This window comes from Oncorhynchus kisutch, linkage group LG18, assembly GCF_002021735.2.
Source record: "Oncorhynchus kisutch isolate 150728-3 linkage group LG18, Okis_V2, whole genome shotgun sequence".
NCBI lineage: Eukaryota > Metazoa > Chordata > Actinopteri > Salmoniformes > Salmonidae > Oncorhynchus > Oncorhynchus kisutch.
The window spans coordinates 14,085,252-14,105,598 of NC_034191.2; positions in this window are offsets into that span (position 1 = coordinate 14,085,252).

The window sequence follows — 20,347 nt, forward strand, 5'->3', positions numbered from 1 at the left end:
TCTATTGTGTTATTGATTGTACGTTTGTTTACTCCATGTGTAACTCTGTGTTGTTGTTTTTGTCGCACTGCTTTGCTTTATCTTTGCCAGGTCGCAGTTCTAAATGAGAACTTGTTCTCAACTGGCCTACCTGGTTAAATAAAGGTGTTCTCAACTGGCCTACCTGGTTAAATAAAGGTGTTTTCAACTGGCCTACCTGGTTAAATAAAGGTGTTCTCAACTGGCCTACCTGGTTAAATAAAGGTGTTCTCAACTGGCCTACCTGGTTAAATAAAGGTGTTCTCAACTGGAGAAGGAGGAGGAGAGAGAATAGACACATCCACGTGTGAAACAACACATTAAAAGGTCAACGCGTTATTTCCCCTTGGTGTATGAGCAATATTCATCTCTGTGCTTTAGTTTTCACATAAAACAGAGAAGAACTGATGGTGGTGTCTGTTCTAGAACATATGCTTATGGCACACACACACACACACACACACACACACACACAACACAGCGAGTGAAAGAGAGACATAGAGAGAAAGTGAGAGAGACAGCGAGAGAAAGAGAGACAGCGAGAGAAAGTGAGAGAGACAGCGAGAGAAAGAGAGACAGCGAGAAAGAGAGAGAGAGAAAGAGGAGACAGAGAGAAAGAGAGAGAGAGAAAAGACAGGAGAGAGAGAGTGAGAAAGAGAGACATCGAGAAAAAGTAAGGAGAGAGGAGAGAGTGAGAAAGAGAGACAGCAATAGATAGAGAGGAGAGAGAGACAGCGAGAGAAAGAGAGACAGCGAGAGAAAGTGAGAGAGACAGCGAGAGAAAGAGAGACAGCGAGAAAGAGAGAGAGAGAAAGAGAGACAGAGAGAAAGAGAGAGAGAGAAAAGACAGGAGAGAGAGAGTGAGAAAGAGAGACAGCGAGAAAAAGTAAGGAGAGAGAGAGTGAGAAAGAGAGACAGCAATAGATAGAGAGGAGAGAGAGACAGTGAGAGAGACAGCGAGAGTAAGAGAGATAGACAGCGAGAGAAAGAGAGACAGCGAGAGAAAGAGAGACAGTGAGAGAAAGAGAGACAGCGAGAGAAAGAGAGACAGCGAGAGAAAGAGAGACAGCGAGAAAAGAGAGAGAGAGAAAGAGAGACAGCGAGAAAGAGAGAGAGAGAAAGAGAGACAGCGAGAAAGAGAGAATGAGAAAGAGAGACAGCGAGAAAGAGAGAGAGAGAAAGAGAGACAGCGAGAAAGAGAGAGAGAGAAAGAGAGACAGCGAGAGAGATTGAGAGGGAGTGACCCATATAGAACATGGAGAGTCAAACACACACACCTACACACACCTACACACACCTACACACACCTACACACACCTGCACACACCTACAACACACCTACACACACCTACACCTACACACACCTACACACACCTACACACACCTACACCTACACACACCTACAACACCTACACACACCTACACACACCTACACCTACACACACCTACACACACCTACACACACCTACACCTACACATACCTACACACACCTACACACACCTACACCTACACACACCTACACACACCTACACACACCTACACCTACACACACCTACACACACCTACACACACCTACACCTACACACACCTACACACACCTACACTACACACACCTACCCACACACCTATACCTACACACACCTACACACACCTACACCTACACACACCTACACACACCTACACACACCTACACACACCTACACCCTACACACACCTACACCTACACACCTATACCTACACACAACCTATACCTACACACACCTACACACACCTACACCTACACACACCTACACACACCTACACACACCTGCACACACCTACACACACCTACACACACCTACACACACCTGCACACACCCTACACACACCTGCACACACCTACACACACCTACACACACCTGCACACACCTGCACACACCTACACACACCTACACACACCTGCACAACCGCACACACTACACACACCTACACACACCTCCACACCTGCACACACCTGCACACACTACCACACCACACACCTGCACACACCTGCACACCTACACCACACCTACACAACCTACACACACCTAACACACCTGACACACCTGCACACACCTACACACACCTACACACACCTACACACAACCTGCACACACCTACCACACACCTACACACACCCACCTACCACACACCTACACCTACACACACCTACACCTACACACACACCTACACACACCTACACCTACACACACCTACACCTACAACCTACACCTACCACACCTACACACACCTACACACACCTACACCTACACACACCTACACACACCTACACACACCCTACACCTACACACACCTACACCTACACACACCTACACACACCTACACACACCTACACACACCTACACCTACACACACCTACACACACCTACACACACCTACCCTACACACACCTACACACACCTACACACACCTACACACACCTACACACACCTACACCTACACACACCTACCTACACACACCTGCACACACCTACACACACTACACACACCTGCACAAACCTACACACACCTACACAACACCCTACACACACCTGCACACACCTACACACACCTACACACACCTACACACACCTACACCTACACACACCTACACACACCTACACACACCTACACACACCTACACCTACACACACCTATACCTACACACACCTACACACACCTACACTCACCTACACCTACACACACCTACACACACCTACACACACCTACACCTACACACACCTACACCTACACACACCTACACACACCTATACCTACACACACCTACACACACCTACACCTACACACACCTACACACACCTACACACACCTACACACACCTACACCTACACACACCTACACCTACACACACCTACACACACCTACACCTACACACACCTACACACACCTACAACACCTACACTACACACACCTACACTACACACAACTACACCTACACACACCTACACACACCTCCACCTACACACACCTACACACACCTGCACACACCTACTGTACACATACACCTACACACACCTACACCTACACACACCTACACCTACACACACCTACACACACCTACACACACCTACACACACCTACACCTACACACACCTACACACACCTACACACACCTACACTACACAAACCTACACACACCCTACACACACCTACCACACCCTACACCTACACACACCTACACACACCTACACCTACACACACCTACACACACCTACACAAACCTACACACACCTACACACACCTACACACACCTACACCTACACACACCTACACACACCTACACCTACACACACCTGCACACACCTACACACACCTACACACACCTGCACAAACCTACACACACCTACACACACCTACACACACCTGCACACCACTACACACACCTACACCTACACACACCTACACCTACACACACCTACACACACCTACACCTACACACACCTACACACACCTACACACACCTACACACACCTACACACACCTACACACCTACACACACCTACACACACCTACACCTACACAACCTACACACACTATACCTCCACACACCTACACCACACCTACACCTACACACACCTACACACACTACACACACCTACACCTACACACACTACACCTACACACACTATACCTACACACACCTACACACACCTACACCTACACACACCTACACACACCTACCACACACCTACAACCTACACACACCTACACCTACACACACCTACACACACCTAACCTACACACACCTACACCTACACACACCTACACCTACACACACCTACACACACCTCCACCTACACACACCTACACACACCTGCACACACCTACTGTACACCTACACCTACACACACCTACACCTACACACACCTACACACACCTACACACACCTACACCTACACACACCTACACCTACACACACCTACACACGTACTGTACACCTACACACCTAAACACACCTACACCTACACACAACTACTGTACATCTACACACACCTACACACACCTACACACACCTACACACAACTACTGTACATCTACACACACCTACACACCTACTGTACACATACACATACCTACTGTACACCTACACACACCTACACCTACACACACCTACACCTACACACACCTACACCTACACACACTACACACGTACTGTACACCTACAACCTAAACACACCTACACCTACACACACCTACAACCTACCACACACCTACACACACCTACACACACCTACACCTACACCCACACCTACACCTACACACACCTACACACGTACTGTACACCTACACACCTAAACACCTAAACACACCTACACCTACACACAACTACTGTTACATCTACACACACCTACACACACCTACACACACCTACACACAACTACTGTACATCTACACACACCTACACACCTACTGTACACATACACATACCTACTGTACACCTACACACACCTACACCTACACACACCTACACCTACACACACCTACACCTACACACACCTACACACGTACTGTACACCTACACACCTAAACACACCTACACCTACACACAACTACTGTACATCTACACACCTACTGTACACATACACATACCTACTGTACACCTACCACACACACACACACACACAGACATACACAAACACACACACAGCCAAACAGCACTGAATCATTTATCTGCTTTTTATTTGTGCCATGTTTGTCCTGCATTAAATATGCCCAGGTAAAAAGAGAGGACGAGAGCCTGGAACGACGACTTGTAGAGAAAGACTGCTACAACACGCAAAAACATGACAAACCACAGAACAGGGAGTGGAATCTGTGCTGTTTTGCAGAGGACACAAACAGCATTTACATAATTCATGTTGATTAACACACTGCTCTGCGTTTCACTGTGACTAACAAGCCAGACCGAGGGAAAGCAAGAAAACGGCAATTGTCTTCATTACAGAAAACATGCTTCAGTCACTTAACATGACTCGACACACAGACACAACACACACAGACACATTTACTCTGTGTGTGTTCAAAGGCATAACATTGTCGATCCGGTTTTGTTTGTCCCTCACAGCCATCCGTTCTGACACGGTTGTCACGGGCCACAGGAAGAGCGGGGTAAACAGACGGCGTTGCTACACCACTTCCTGCCCTGCCTCCCTGTGGGAATGTTGTACTCTGATTAAATCAGTTCCCCCATGCTTCTCCATCAGAACCAGTGTCTTCCCCTCATGGCGAAGGGAAAAAAAGAAACCAGCCTTTTATAGCTTTTACAGGCCTCTGTCTCTCATTCTCTCACCATGTGGCTCAGTTGGTAGAGCAAGGGGCTTGCAACGCCGGAGGTCAATTCCCACGTCAGACCAGTATGAGGAGGTCTACAGTATGCACTTACTGTAAGATACTCTGGATAAGAGTGTCTACTAAATGGCAACATACAGGGCCTTCAGAAATGGATTACATGTAGATGTTGTGTCACTAGCCAACACACAATACACCATAATTATAAAGGGGAATTATGTTTTTAGAATGTTTTACAAATTAATTAAAAAAATTAAAAGTTGAAATATCTAGAGTCAATTAGTATTCAACCCCTTTGTTATGGCAAGCCTAAATAAGTTCAGGAGTCAAAATGTGCTTAACAAGTCACATAATAAGTTTCATGGATTCTGTATGCAATAATAGTATTTAACATGATTTTTTAAATGACTAGTACATCTCTGTACCCCACACATACAATTATCTGTAAGGTCGAGCAGTGATTTTCAAACACAGATTCAACCACAAAGACCAGGGAGGTTTTCCAATGCCTCGCAAAGAAGGGCACCGATTGGTCGATGGGCAAAAATAAAAAAGCAGACACTGAATGTCCCTTTGAGCCTGGTGAAGTTATTCATTACACTGGAAGGTGTATCAATACACCCAGTTACTACAAAGATACAGGCGTCCTTCCTAACTCCGGAGAGGAAGGAAACCACTCAGGGATTTCACCATGAGGCCAATGGTGACATTTAAACAATTACAGAGTTGAATGACTGTGATATGATAAAACTGAGGATGGATCAACACCATTATACTGAGTTTCTCCACAATACTAACCTAAATGACAGAATGAAAACAAGGAAGACTATACAGAATAAAAAAGATTCCAAAACAAGCCTCCAGTTTGCAAAAAGGCAATATAGTAAAACTGCAAAATATATGGTAAAATTACCTTTATACAAAGTGTTACTGTATGTTTGGGGCAAATCCAACACAACACATCACTGAGTACCACATATTTTCAAGCATGGTGGTGGCTGCATCATGTTATGGATATGCTTCTCATTAGCAAGGACTAGTGTTTATTTTAGGATAAACATGAATGGAATAGAGTTAAGCACAGGCCATATCCAAGAGGAAAACCTAGTTCAGTCTGCTTTCCAACAGACACTGGGAGACAGATTCACCTTTCAGCAGGACAATAACCTAAAACACAAGGCAAAATCTACGCTGGAGTTTTATTTAAGAACACATTCTTATTCACAATGACAGCCTAGGAACAGTGGGTTAACTGCCTTTGTTCAGAGGCAGAATGACAGATTTTTTACCTTGTTAGCTCAGGGATTCAATCTAGCAACATTTTGGTTACTGTCCCAAAGCTCTAACCACTAGGCTATCTGCTGGTTACTGTCCCAAAGCTCTAACCACTAGGCTACCTGCTGGTTACTGTCCCAACGCTCTAACCACTAGGCAACCTGCTGGCTACTGTCCCAACGCACTAACCACTAGGCTACCTGCTGATTACTGTCCCAACGCACTAACCACTAGGCTACCTGCTGGTTACTGTCCCAACGCTCTAACCACTAGGCTACCTGCTGATTACTGTCCCAACGCTCTAACCACTAGGCTACCTGCTGGTTACTGTCCCAACGCTCTAACCACTAGGCTACCTGCTGGATACTGTCCCAACGCTCTAACCACTAGGCTATCTGCTGGTTACTGTCCCAAAGCTCTAACCACTAGGCTACCTGCTGGTTACTGTCCCAATGCTCTAACCACTAGGCTACCTGCTGGTTACTGTCCCAACGCTCTAACCACTAGGCTACCTGCTGGTTACTGTCCCAACGCTCTAACCACTAGGTTACCCACTGGTTACTGTCCCAACGCTCTAACCACTAGGCTACCTGCTGATTACTGTCCCAACGCTCTAACCACTAGGCTACCTGCTGGTTACTGTCCCAACGCTCTAACCACTAGGCTACCTGCTGGATACTGTCCCAACGCTCTAACCACTAGGCTACCTGCTGGTTAATGTCCCAAAGCTCTAACCACTAGGCTACCTGCTGGTTACTGTCCCAATGCTCTAACCACTAGGCTACCTGCTGGTTACTGTCCCAACGCTCTAACCACTAGGCTACCTGCTGGTTACTGTCCCAACGCTCTAACCACTAGGTTACCCACTGGTTACTGTCCCAACGCTCTAACCACTAGGCTACCTGCTGGTTACTGTCCCAACGCTCTAACCACTAGGCTACCTGCTGGTTACTGTCCCAACGCTCTAACCACTAGGTTACCCACTGGTTACTGTCCCAACGCTCTAACCACTAGGCTACCTGCTGGTTACTGTCCCAACGCTCTAACCACTAGGCTGCCTGCTGGTTACTGTCCCAACGCTCTAACCACTAGGCTACCTGCTGGTTACTGTCCCAACGCTCTAACCACTAGGCTACCTGCTGGTTACTGTCCCAACGCTCTAACCACTAGGCTACCTGCTGGTTACTGTCCCAACGCTCTAACCACTAGGCTACCCGCTGGTTACTGTCCCAACGCTCTAACCACTAGGCTACCCACTGGTTACTGTCCCAACGCTCTAACCACTAGGCTACCCGCTGGTTACTGTCCCAACGCTCTAACCACTAGGCTACCTGCTGGTTACTGTCCCAACGCTCTAACCACTAAGCTACCCACTGGTTACTGTCCCAACGCTCTACCCACTAGGCTATCTGCTGGTTACTGTCCCAACTCTCTAACCACTAGGCTACCTGCTGGTTACTGTCCCAATGCTCTAACCACTAGGTTACCCACTGGTTACTGTCCCAACGCTCTAACCACTAGGCTACCTGCTGGTTACTGTCCCAACGCTCTAACCACTAGGCTACCTGCTGGTTACTGTCCCAACGCTCTAACCACTAGGGGGGGAGGTGGAGGAGGAGGTGCTGGGTAGAGTGGAGGTACTGGGTAGAGGGGAGGGGAGGGGAGGGGAGGGGAGGGGGAGGTTCTTGGTAGAGGGAGGGGCGGCACTGGGGGGGTTCTGGGTAGAGAGAGGGGAGAGGCGGGCGAGGTACTGCGTGGAGGGGACGGGAGTGGAGGGAGAGGTACCCCTCTACCCATTACCTCCCCCTCTCCTCCCCTTTCCCTCCACTCCCCTCCCTTCTACCCAGTACCTCCCCCTCCACTACTACTACTCTAACCAGCAGAGATAGAGAAAGGAGGCAGAGGTTTCTGACCGCTACATTAGCCCTTCTCGTTCTCCCCTCCAGCTCCATTAGCATATCATTAGGAAACATCTGAACTTACAGATGTTTGATGCTCGCTTGGCAGCCTTGCTGCACAGCACTGCACACACACACACACACACACACTCGATCACAAACACAAACACACACATTGAATTACACACACACACACACGGATACACACACACACACACACACACACACACACACGCGCACACACACACACACACATATACACACACACACACACATACACTCAATCACAAACACAAACACACACACAAACATACACACTGAATTACACACACATACGGATACACACACACACACACACACACACACACACACACACACACACACACACACACACACACACACACACACACACACACCCACACACACACATAGGCTACACTAAAATACACACTGACTGAACTCACAGCTGTTTTCTGTTTGCCTTAGGCACGATCAGAATACCCGCTGACAGGAGACAAGGGTTGGCAGAGCTCAGCAAGAGAGAGGTGTATGTGTGTGTGTGTGTGTTTGTGAGTATATCGTTTGGCTATATATATGCCAGAGTCAACACTGCTTCACTGTTTATAATCACTCACAAGTTTGCCTTGACTCTGTCTCTCTGCTGTGACAGAGAGAGAGGGGGATGGAGGGAATGAGAGAGTCAGACTTTGGTTGGACAGAAAGAGAGCATAATGTCTGACAGGATAGGTTGATATGCTCATCATGAAAGGGGGAGGAAGAAATGATCTCTAATCAGTTGTCAAAGCCAGAGAGGAGCTGAAGCCATGTCGGCCTATCAGACAGAAACACTAGCCTCAGTTTCTGCATGTAGTAGTTAGACCTTCAGTAGCCTCGCCAGTAGTGTAGATCTTCAGTAGCCTCGCCAGTAGTTTAGACCTTCTGTCCCCTCGCCAGTAGTTTAGACATTCTGTCCCCTCGCCAGTAGTTTAGACCTTCTGTCCCCTCGCCAGTAGTTTAGACCTTCTGTCCCCTCGCCAGTAGTTTAGACATTCTGTCCCCTCGCCAGTAGTTTAGACATTCTGTAGCCTCGCCAGTAGTGTAGATCTTCAGTAGCGTCGCCAGTAGTTTAGACCTTCATTCCCCTCGCCAGGAGTTTAGGACTTCTGTCCCCTCGCCAGTAGTTTAGGCATTCTGTCCCCTCGCCAGTAGTTTAGACCTTCATTCCCCTCGCCAGGAGTTTAGGCCTTCTGTCCCCTCGCCAGTAGTTTAGATCTTCTGTCCCCCCGCCAGTAGTTTAGGCATTCTGTCCCCTCGCCAGTAGTTTAGACATTCTGTAGCCTCGCCAGTACTGTAGATCTTCAGTAGCCTCGCCAGTAGTTTAGACCTTCATTCCCCTCGCCAGGGGTTTAGGCCTTCTGTCCCCTCGCCAGTAGTTTAGATCTTCTGTTGCCTCGCCAGTAGTTTAGGCCTTCTGTCCCCTCGCCAGTAGTTTAGGCATTCTGTCCCCTCGCCAATAGTTTAGACCTTCTGTTGCCTAGCCAGTAGTTTAGATCTTCTGTTGCCTCGACGGTAGTTCAGATCTTCTGTCACCTCGCCAGTAGTTTAGACCTTCTGTTGCCTCGCCAGTAGTTTAGGCCTTCTGTCCCCTCGCCAGTAGTTTAGACCTTCTGTCCCCTCGCCAGTAGTTTAGACCTTCTGTCCCCTCGCCAATAGTTTAGGCCTTCTGTTGCCTTGCCAGTAGTTTAGACCTTCTGTCCCCTCGCCAATAGTTTAGACCTTCATTCCCCTCGCCAGGAGTTTAGGCCTTCTGTCCCCTCGCCAGTAGTTTAGATCTTCTGTCCCCTCGCCAATAGTTTAGACCTTCATTCCCCTCGCAAGGAGTTTAGGCCTTCTGTCCCCTCGCCAGTAGTTTAGGCATTCTGTCCCCTCGCCAGTAGTTTAGGCCTTCTGTCCCCTCGCCAGTAGTTTAGACCTTCATTCCCCTCACCAGGAGTTTAGGCCTTCTGTCCCCTCGCCAGTAGTTTAGATCTTCTGTCCCCTCGCAAATAGTTTAGACCTTCATTCCCCTCGCCAGGAGTTTAGGCCTTCTGTCCCCTCGCCAGTAGTTTAGATCTTCTGTTGCCTCGCCAGTAGTTTAGGCCTTCTGTCCCCTCGCCAGTAGTTTAGGCATTCTGTCCCCTCGCCAGTAGTTTAGATCTTCTGTTGCCTAGCCAGTAGTTTAGATCTTCTGTTGCCTCGACGGTAGTTCAGATCTTCTGTCACCTCGCCAGTAGTTTAGACCTTCTGTTGCCTCGCCAGTAGTTTAGGCCTTCTGTCCCCTCGCCAGTAGTTTAGACCTTCTGTCCCCTCGCCAGTAGTTTAGACCTTCTGTCCCCTCGCCAATAGTTTAGACATTCTGTCCCCTCGCCAGTAGTTTAGACATTCTGTAGCCTCGCCAGTAGTGTAGATCTTCAGTAGCCTCGCCAGTAGTTTAGACCTTCATTCCCCTCGCCAGGAGTTTAGGCCTTCTGTCCCCTCGCCAGTAGTTTAGGCATTCTGTCCCCTCGCCAGTAGTTTAGACCTTCATTCCCCTCGCCAGGAGTTTAGGCCTTCTGTCCCCTCGCCAGTAGTTTAGATCTTCTGTCCCCCCGCCAGTAGTTTAGGCATTCTGTCCCCTCGCCAGTAGTTTAGACATTCTGTAGCCTCGCCAGTACTGTAGATCTTCAGTAGCCTCGCCAGGAGTTTAGGCCTTCTGTCCCCTCGCCAGTAGTTTAGATCTTCTGTCCCCTCGCCAATAGTTTAGACCTTCATTCCCCTCACCAGGAGTTTAGGCCTTCTGTCCCCTCGCCAGTAGTTTAGATCTTCTGTCCCCTCGCAAATAGTTTAGACCTTCATTCCCCTCACCAGGAGTTTAGGTCTTCTGTCCCCTCGCCAGTAGTTTAGATCTTCTGTTGCCTAGCCAGTAGTTTAGGCCTTCTGTCCCCTCGCCAGTAGTTTAGATCTTCTGTTGCCTTGCCAGTAGTTTAGGCCTTCTGTCCCCTCGCCAGTAGTTTAGACCTTTTGTCCCCTCGCCAATAGTTTAGGCCTTCTGTCCCCTCGCCAGTAGTTTAGATCTTCTGTCCCCTCGCCAATAGTTTAGACCTTCATTCCCCTCGCAAGGAGTTTAGGCCTTCTGTCCCCTCGCCAGTAGTTTAGGCATTCTGTCCCCTCGCCAGTAGTTTAGGCCTTCTGTCCCCTCGCCAGTAGTTTAGACCTTCATTCCCCTCACCAGGAGTTTAGGCCTTCTGTCCCCTCGCCAGTAGTTTAGATCTTCTGTCCCCTCGCAAATAGTTTAGACCTTCATTCCCCTCGCCAGGGGTTTAGGCCTTCTGTCCCCTCGCCAGTAGTTTAGATCTTCTGTTGCCTCGCCAGTAGTTTAGGCCTTCTGTCCCCTCGCCAGTAGTTTAGGCATTCTGTCCCCTCGCCAATAGTTTAGACCTTCTGTTGCCTAGCCAGTAGTTTAGATCTTCTGTTGCCTCGACGGTAGTTCAGATCTTCTGTCACCTCGCCAGTAGTTTAGACCTTCTGTTGCCTCGCCAGTAGTTTAGGCCTTCTGTCCCCTCGCCAGTAGTTTAGACCTTCTGTCCCCTCGCCAGTAGTTTAGACCTTCTGTCCCCTCGCCAATAGTTTAGGCCTTCTGTTGCCTTGCCAGTAGTTTAGACCTTCTGTCCCCTCGCCAATAGTTTAGACCTTCATTCCCCTCGCCAGGAGTTTAGGCCTTCTGTCCCCTCGCCAGTAGTTTAGATCTTCTGTCCCCTCGCCAATAGTTTAGACCTTCATTCCCCTCGCAAGGAGTTTAGGCCTTCTGTCCCCTCGCCAGTAGTTTAGGCATTCTGTCCCCTCGCCAGTAGTTTAGGCCTTCTGTCCCCTCGCCAGTAGTTTAGACCTTCATTCCCCTCACCAGGAGTTTAGGCCTTCTGTCCCCTCGCCAGTAGTTTAGATCTTCTGTCCCCTCGCAAATAGTTTAGACCTTCATTCCCCTCGCCAGGAGTTTAGGCCTTCTGTCCCCTCGCCAGTAGTTTAGATCTTCTGTTGCCTCGCCAGTAGTTTAGGCCTTCTGTCCCCTCGCCAGTAGTTTAGGCATTCTGTCCCCTCGCCAGTAGTTTAGATCTTCTGTTGCCTAGCCAGTAGTTTAGATCTTCTGTTGCCTCGACGGTAGTTCAGATCTTCTGTCACCTCGCCAGTAGTTTAGACCTTCTGTTGCCTCGCCAGTAGTTTAGGCCTTCTGTCCCCTCGCCAGTAGTTTAGACCTTCTGTCCCCTCGCCAGTAGTTTAGACCTTCTGTCCCCTCGCCAATAGTTTAGACATTCTGTCCCCTCGCCAGTAGTTTAGACATTCTGTAGCCTCGCCAGTAGTGTAGATCTTCAGTAGCCTCGCCAGTAGTTTAGACCTTCATTCCCCTCGCCAGGAGTTTAGGCCTTCTGTCCCCTCGCCAGTAGTTTAGGCATTCTGTCCCCTCGCCAGTAGTTTAGACCTTCATTCCCCTCGCCAGGAGTTTAGGCCTTCTGTCCCCTCGCCAGTAGTTTAGATCTTCTGTCCCCCCGCCAGTAGTTTAGGCATTCTGTCCCCTCGCCAGTAGTTTAGACATTCTGTAGCCTCGCCAGTACTGTAGATCTTCAGTAGCCTCGCCAGTAGTTTAGACCTTCATTCCCCTCACCAGGAGTTTAGGCCTTCTGTCCCCTCGCCAGTAGTTTAGATCTTCTGTCCCCTCGCCAATAGTTTAGACCTTCATTCCCCTCACCAGGAGTTTAGGCCTTCTGTCCCCTCGCCAGTAGTTTAGATCTTCTGTCCCCTCGCAAATAGTTTAGACCTTCATTCCCCTCACCAGGAGTTTAGGCCTTCTGTCCCCTCGCCAGTAGTTTAGATCTTCTGTTGCCTAGCCAGTAGTTTAGGCCTTCTGTCCCCTCGCCAGTAGTTTAGATCTTCTGTTGCCTTGCCAGTAGTTTAGGCCTTCTGTCCCCTCGCCAGTAGTTTAGACCTTTTGTCCCCTCGCCAATAGTTTAGGCCTTCTGTCCCCTCGCCAGTAGTTTAGATCTTCTGTCCCCTCGCCAATAGTTTAGACCTTCATTCCCCTCGCAAGGAGTTTAGGCCTTCTGTCCCCTCGCCAGTAGTTTAGGCATTCTGTCCCCTCGCCAGTAGTTTAGGCCTTCTGTCCCCTCGCCAGTAGTTTAGACCTTCATTCCCCTCACCAGGAGTTTAGGCCTTCTGTCCCCTCGCCAGTAGTTTAGATCTTCTGTCCCCTCGCAAATAGTTTAGACCTTCATTCCCCTCGCCAGGAGTTTAGGCCTTCTGTCCCCTCGCCAGTAGTTTAGATCTTCTGTTGCCTCGCCAGTAGTTTAGGCCTTCTGTCCCCTCGCCAGTAGTTTAGGCATTCTGTCCCCTCGCCAATAGTTTAGACCTTCTGTTGCCTAGCCAGTAGTTTAGATCTTCTGTTGCCTCGACGGTAGTTCAGATCTTCTGTCACCTCGCCAGTAGTTTAGACCTTCTGTTGCCTCGCCAGTAGTTTAGGCCTTCTGTCCCCTCGCCAGTAGTTTAGACCTTCTGTCCCCTCGCCAGTAGTTTAGACCTTCTGTCCCCTCGCCAATAGTTTAGGCCTTCTGTTGCCTTGCCAGTAGTTTAGACCTTCGGTCCCCTCGCCAATAGTTTAGACCTTCTGTCCCCTCGCCAGTAGTTTGGGCCTTCTGTCCCCTCGCCAGTAGTTTAGATCTTCTGTTGCAAAGCCAGTAGTTTAGATCTTCTGTTGCCTAGCCAGTAGTTTAGGCCTTCTGTCCCCTCGCCAGTAGTTTAGACCTTCTGTCCCCTCGACGGTAGTTCAGATCTTCTGTCACCTCGCCAGTAGTTTAGACCTTCTGTTGCCTCGCCAGTAGTTTAGGCCTTCTGTCCCCTCGCCAGTAGTTTAGACCTTCTGTCCCCTCGCCAGTAGTTTAGACCTTCTGTCCCCTCGCCAATAGTTTAGGCCTTCTGTTGCCTTGCCAGTAGTTTAGACCTTCTGTCCCCTCACCAATAGTTTAGACCTTCTGTCCCCTCGCCAGTAGTTTAGGCCTTCTGTCCCCTCGCCAGTAGTTTAGATCTTCTGTTGCAAAGCCAGTAGTTTAGATCTTCTGTTGCCTAGCCAGTAGTTTAGGCCTTCTGTCCCCTCGCCAGTAGTTTAAATCTTCTGTTGCCTCGCCAGTAGTTTAGGCCTTCTGTCCCCTCGCCAGTAGTTTAGGCATTCTGTCCCCTCGCCAATAGTTTAGGCCTTCTGTTGCATCGCCAGTAGCTTAGACCTTCTGTCCCCTCGCCAATAGTTTAGACCTTCTGTCCCCTCGCCAGTAGTTTAGGCATTCTGTCCCCTCGCCAGTAGTTTAGATCTTCTGTTGCAAAGCCAGTAGTTCAGATCTTCTGTTGCCTAGCCAGTAGTTTAGGCCTTCTTTCCCCTCGCCAGTAGTTTAGATCTTCTGTTGCCTCGCCAGTAGTTTAGGCCTTCTGTCCCCTCGCCAGTAGTTTAGGCATTCTGTCCCCTCGCCAGTAGTTTAGGCATTCTGTCCCCTCGCCAATAGTTTAGACCTTCTGTTGCCTAGCCAGTAGTTTAGATCTTCTGTTGCCTCGACGGTAGTTCAGATCTTCTGTCACCTCGCCAGTAGTTTAGACCTTCTGTTGCCTCGCCAGTAGTTTAGGCCTTCTGTCCCCTCGCCAGTAGTTTAGACCTTCTGTCCCCTCGCCAGTAGTTTAGACCTTCTGTCCCCTCGCCAATAGTTTAGGCCTTCTGTTGCCTTGCCAGTAGTTTAGACCTTCTGTCCCCTCGCCAATAGTTTAGACCTTCTGTCCCCTCGCCAGTAGTTTGGGCCTTCTGTCCCCTCGCCAGTAGTTTAGATCTTCTGTTGCAAAGCCAGTAGTTTAGATCTTCTGTTGCCTAGCCAGTAGTTTAGGCCTTCTGTCCCCTCGCCAGTAGTTTAGACCTTCTGTCCCCTCGACGGTAGTTCAGATCTTCTGTCACCTCGCCAGTAGTTTAGACCTTCTGTTGCCTCGCCAGTAGTTTAGGCCTTCTGTCCCCTCGCCAGTAGTTTAGACCTTCTGTCCCCTCGCCAGTAGTTTAGACCTTCTGTCCCCTCGCCAATAGTTTAGGCCTTCTGTTGCCTTGCCAGTAGTTTAGACCTTCTGTCCCCTCACCAATAGTTTAGACCTTCTGTCCCCTCGCCAGTAGTTTAGGCCTTCTGTCCCCTCGCCAGTAGTTTAGATCTTCTGTTGCAAAGCCAGTAGTTTAGATCTTCTGTTGCCTAGCCAGTAGTTTAGGCCTTCTGTCCCCTCGCCAGTAGTTTAAATCTTCTGTTGCCTCGCCAGTAGTTTAGGCCTTCTGTCCCCTCGCCAGTAGTTTAGGCATTCTGTCCCCTCGCCAATAGTTTAGGCCTTCTGTTGCATCGCCAGTAGCTTAGACCTTCTGTCCCCTCGCCAATAGTTTAGACCTTCTGTCCCCTCGCCAGTAGTTTAGGCATTCTGTCCCCTCGCCAGTAGTTTAGATCTTCTGTTGCAAAGCCAGTAGTTCAGATCTTCTGTTGCCTAGCCAGTAGTTTAGGCCTTCTTTCCCCTCGCCAGTAGTTTAGATCTTCTGTTGCCTCGCCAGTAGTTTAGGCCTTCTGTCCCCTCGCCAGTAGTTTAGGCATTCTGTCCCCTCGCCAGTAGTTCAGATCTTCTGTCACCTCGCCAGTAGTTTAGACCTTCTGTTGCCTCGCCAGTAGTTTAGGCCTTCTGTCCCCTCGCCAGTAGTTTAGGCCTTCTGTCCCCTCGCCAGTAGTTTAGACCTTCTGTCCCCTCGCCAGTAGTTTAGACCTTCTGTCCCCTCGCCAATAGTTTAGGCCTTCTGTTGCCTCGCCAGTAGTTTAGACCTTCTGTCCCCTCGCCAGTAGTTTAGGCCTTCTGTCCCCTCGCCAGTAGTTTAGATCTTCTGTTGCAAAGCCAGTAGTTTAGATCTTCTGTTGCCTAGCCAGTAGTTTAGGCCTTCTGTCCCCTCGCCAGTAGTTTAGATATTCTGTTGCCTCGCCAGTAGTTTAGGCCTTCTGTCCCCTCGCCAGTAGTTTAGGCATTCTGTCCTCTCGCCAATAGTTTAGGCCTTCTGTTGCCTCGCCAGTAGCTTAGACCTTCTGTCCCCTCGCCAATAGTTTAGACCTTCTGTCCCCTCGCCAGTAGTTTAGGCATTCTGTCTCCTCGCCAGTAGTTTAGATCTTCTGTTGCCTAGCCAGTAGTTTAGATCTTCTGTTGCCTAGCCAGTAGTTTAGGCCTTCTGTCCCCTCGCCAGTAGTTTAGATCTTCTGTTGCCTCGCCAGTAGTTTAGGCCTTCTGTCCCCTCGCCAGTAGTTTAGATCTTCTGTTGCCTAGCCAGTAGTTTAGGCCTTCTGTCCCCTCGCCAGTAGTTTAGATCTTCTGTTGCCTCGCCAGTAGTTTAGGCCTTCTGTCCCCTCGCCAGTAGTTTAGACCTTTTGTCCCCTCGCCAATAGTTTAGGCCTTCTGTCCCCTCGCCAGTAGTTTAGACCTTTTGTCCCCTCGCCAATAGTTTAGGCCTTCTGTCCCCTCGCCAGTAGTGTAGATATTCTTTCGCCTCGACAGTAATTTAGGCATTCTGTCCCCTCGCCAGTAGTTTAGACCTTCTGTCGCCTCGCCAGTAGTTTAGGCATTCTGTCCCCTCGCCAGTAGTTTAGGCCTTCTGTCCCCTCGCCAGTAGTTTAGACCTTCTGTCCCCTCGCCAGTAGTTCAGATCTTCTGTCACCTCGCCAGTAGTTTAGATCTTCTGTTGCCTCGCCAGTAGTTTAGGCCTTCTGTCCCCTCGCCAGTAGTTTAGGCCTTCTGTCCCCTCGCCAGTAGTTTAGACCTTCTGTCCCCTCGCCAGTAGTTTAGACCTTCTGTCCCCTCGCCAGTAGTTTAGACCTTCTGTCCCCTCGCCAGTAGTTTAGACCTTCTGTCCCCTCGCCAGTAGTTCAGATCTTCTGTCACCTCGCCAGTAGTTTAGATCTTCTGTCGCCTCACCAGTAGTGGCAGCGGGGGTGGCAGTGGGGGTGGAGGGTGGAAGTGGGGGTGGAGGGTGGGAGTGGGTTTTGAGTGGGGGTGGAAGTGGGGTTGGGGGTGGGTTTTGAGTGGGGGTGGCAGTGGGGGTGGAAGGGGAGGGTGGTAAAGGGGGTGGAGGGTGGAAGTGGGGGTGGAAGGTGGCGATGGAGGTGGTGGGTGGCGTGGAATTGGATTGGAGGGTGGCAGCAGGGGTGGATGGTGGCTGTGGAGGTGGAGGGTGGCAGTGGAGGGTGGCAGTGGAGGGTGGTGGTGGAGGTGGAGGGTGGTGTCGATTGGAGGGATGGCAGTGGGAGTGGAGGGAGGAAAGATGGGTGGAGGTGGAGGGTGGAAGTGAGGGTGGAGGGTGGTGGACAATTATCTCAATCTTCGTACTGACTAATACTGTGTGTGTGTGTGTGTGTGAGTGTGTGTGTGTGTGTGTGTGTGTGTGTGTGTGTGTGTGTGTGTGTGTGTGTGTGTGTGTGTGTGTGTGTGTGTGTGTGTGTGTGTGTGTGTGTGTGTGTCTGTGTGTCTGTGTGTACGTGTGCATTTGTGTGTGTTAGTGTGTTTGAATGTGCGCGTGTGCGTGTGTGTGCAATTGTGTTGTGTGCAGCTGTGCATGTCATGTGTGTATGTTAGAGGCAGGCCTATAGTAATTGCTGCAATACGTCACACTTCGGAGAGAAGGGTTTGATGGTGTCCTTAGCACTACATTAGTGCTACAGCGATGTGAGGTATTGAGTATCGACCCAGCGTTCTACACAATGACAGAGGAGACGAATGGAGATGCTGTATACAGATATGAGCAGGGTACTCTGCATGCTCTGTGCTGAGGGGTCTTTCCCTTTGTCTCAGATGTTCTGAGGGGTCTTTCCCTTTGTCTCAGATGTTCTGAGAGGTCTTTCCCTTTGTCTCAGATGTTCTGAGGGGTCTTTCCCTTTGTATTAGGGTTCTGAGGGGTCTTTCCCTTTGTATTAGGGTTCTGAGGGGTCTTCCCCTTTGTCTCAGATGTTCTGAGAGGTCTTTCCCTTTGTCTCAGATGTTCTGAGGGGTCTTTCCCTTTGTCTCAGATGTTCTGAGGGGTCTTTCCCTTTGTATTAGGGTTCTGAGGGGTCTTCCCCTTTGTCTCAGATGTTCTGAGAGGTCTTTCCCTTTGTCTCAGATGTTCTGAGGGGTCTTTCCCTTTGTCTTAGATGTTCTGAGAGGTCTTTCCCATTGTCTCAGGGTTTTGAGGAGTCTTTCCCTTTGTATTAGGGTTCTGAGAGGTCTTTCCCTTTGTCTCAGATGTTCTGAGGGGTCTTTCCCTTTGTATTAGGGTTCTGAGGGGTCTTCCCCTTTGTCTCAGATGTTCTGAGAGGTCTTTCCCTTTGTCTCAGATGTTCTGAGGGGTCTTTCCCTTTGTCTTAGATGTTCTGAGGGGTCTTTCCCTTTGTCTCAGATGTTCTGAGGGGTCTTTCCCTTTGTCTCAGATGTTCTGAGGGGTCTTTCCCTTTGTCTTAGATGTTCTGAGAGGTCTTTCCCATTGTCTCAGGGTTTTGAGGAGTCTTTCCCATTGTCTCGGGGTTCTGAGAGGTCTTTCCCTTTGTCTCAGGGTTTTGAGGAGTCTTTCCCATTGTCTCAGGGTTTTGAGGAGTCTTTCCCATTGTCTCTGTCTCAAGAATTAACACAATATACACGATTAGTACCAATGTCAATAGCAACGTTCAGGAATACTGGTGTTAGTTGAGTATTTATACTCAAGGAGGTGAGGAGTAGAAGTGTACTGTGATTAAAAATTCTTAGGGCTAGGCGTCCCACTAGCGGGGGAACTGGAGGGCGCGATTAAATATCCACTCACTTTTTGAAAATCCTCCTCTGATTTGTCATTCAAAGGGTCCCAGCTATAACATGTAGTGTTGTTTTGTTAGATTAAATCCTTCTTTATATCCCAAAAAGTCAGTTTCGATGGCGCCATCGATTTGAGTAATCCACTCGTTCAACATGCAGAGAAAGGAATTCAAAACTCTACCACTAAACTTTGTTAAAACAAGTCAAAATAAGTTTCTATTGACTCCTCGAGATACCTTCAAATGTAATCAAACTATACTATTTCATACGGAAAGAAGAATGTTCACTAGGAAACTGACATTAGCAGGTGCGTCTTGTCTTCATCGCTCTCCCAAACATACATTTCCAAGAGAATGTCCCAGTACTAAAACTCATATTTCTTACTTGTTTTGGAAGAAACAAGCCTGAAACCTTAAACATAGAGTGCTGACACCCTCTGGAAGCCATAGGAATTGCATAATGGGAGCTAGATATCATTATTTCGCTATACCTTCCATTGTAAGAGCATGGGCTCTCAAAAAAGAAACAATTCGGCTGGTTTTTCTTTGGATTTTCTCCAACCATATCAATTATGTTCTAGTCTCCTACATTATTTTAACATTTCTACAAACGTCAAAGTGTTTTCGTTCCAATGGTATCAATTATATGCATATCCTGGCTTCAGGGCAACAGGCAGTTGACTTTGGGCACGTCGGTCAGGCGGAAATTGAGAAAAAAGGACCCTAGCCGGATAAAGTTTTAATTTAACTGTTGAAGCATGGCTTGAACCTGTTACAGCTACCTCCTGGGTCATAAAGATCTAGACCTCTTGGCTTATTTAAGTGAGGCTACAAGTGAGGAGTAGAATGCAATCAGTGACAATGTTGCACCACATGAAAGATGGCACCATCCGTGTTGGCCTCAGGTCAGGCTGGGTGGAGCTGATGTGTCTGCGGATGATGTAGGATGATGAAGCGTAGGATGAGGT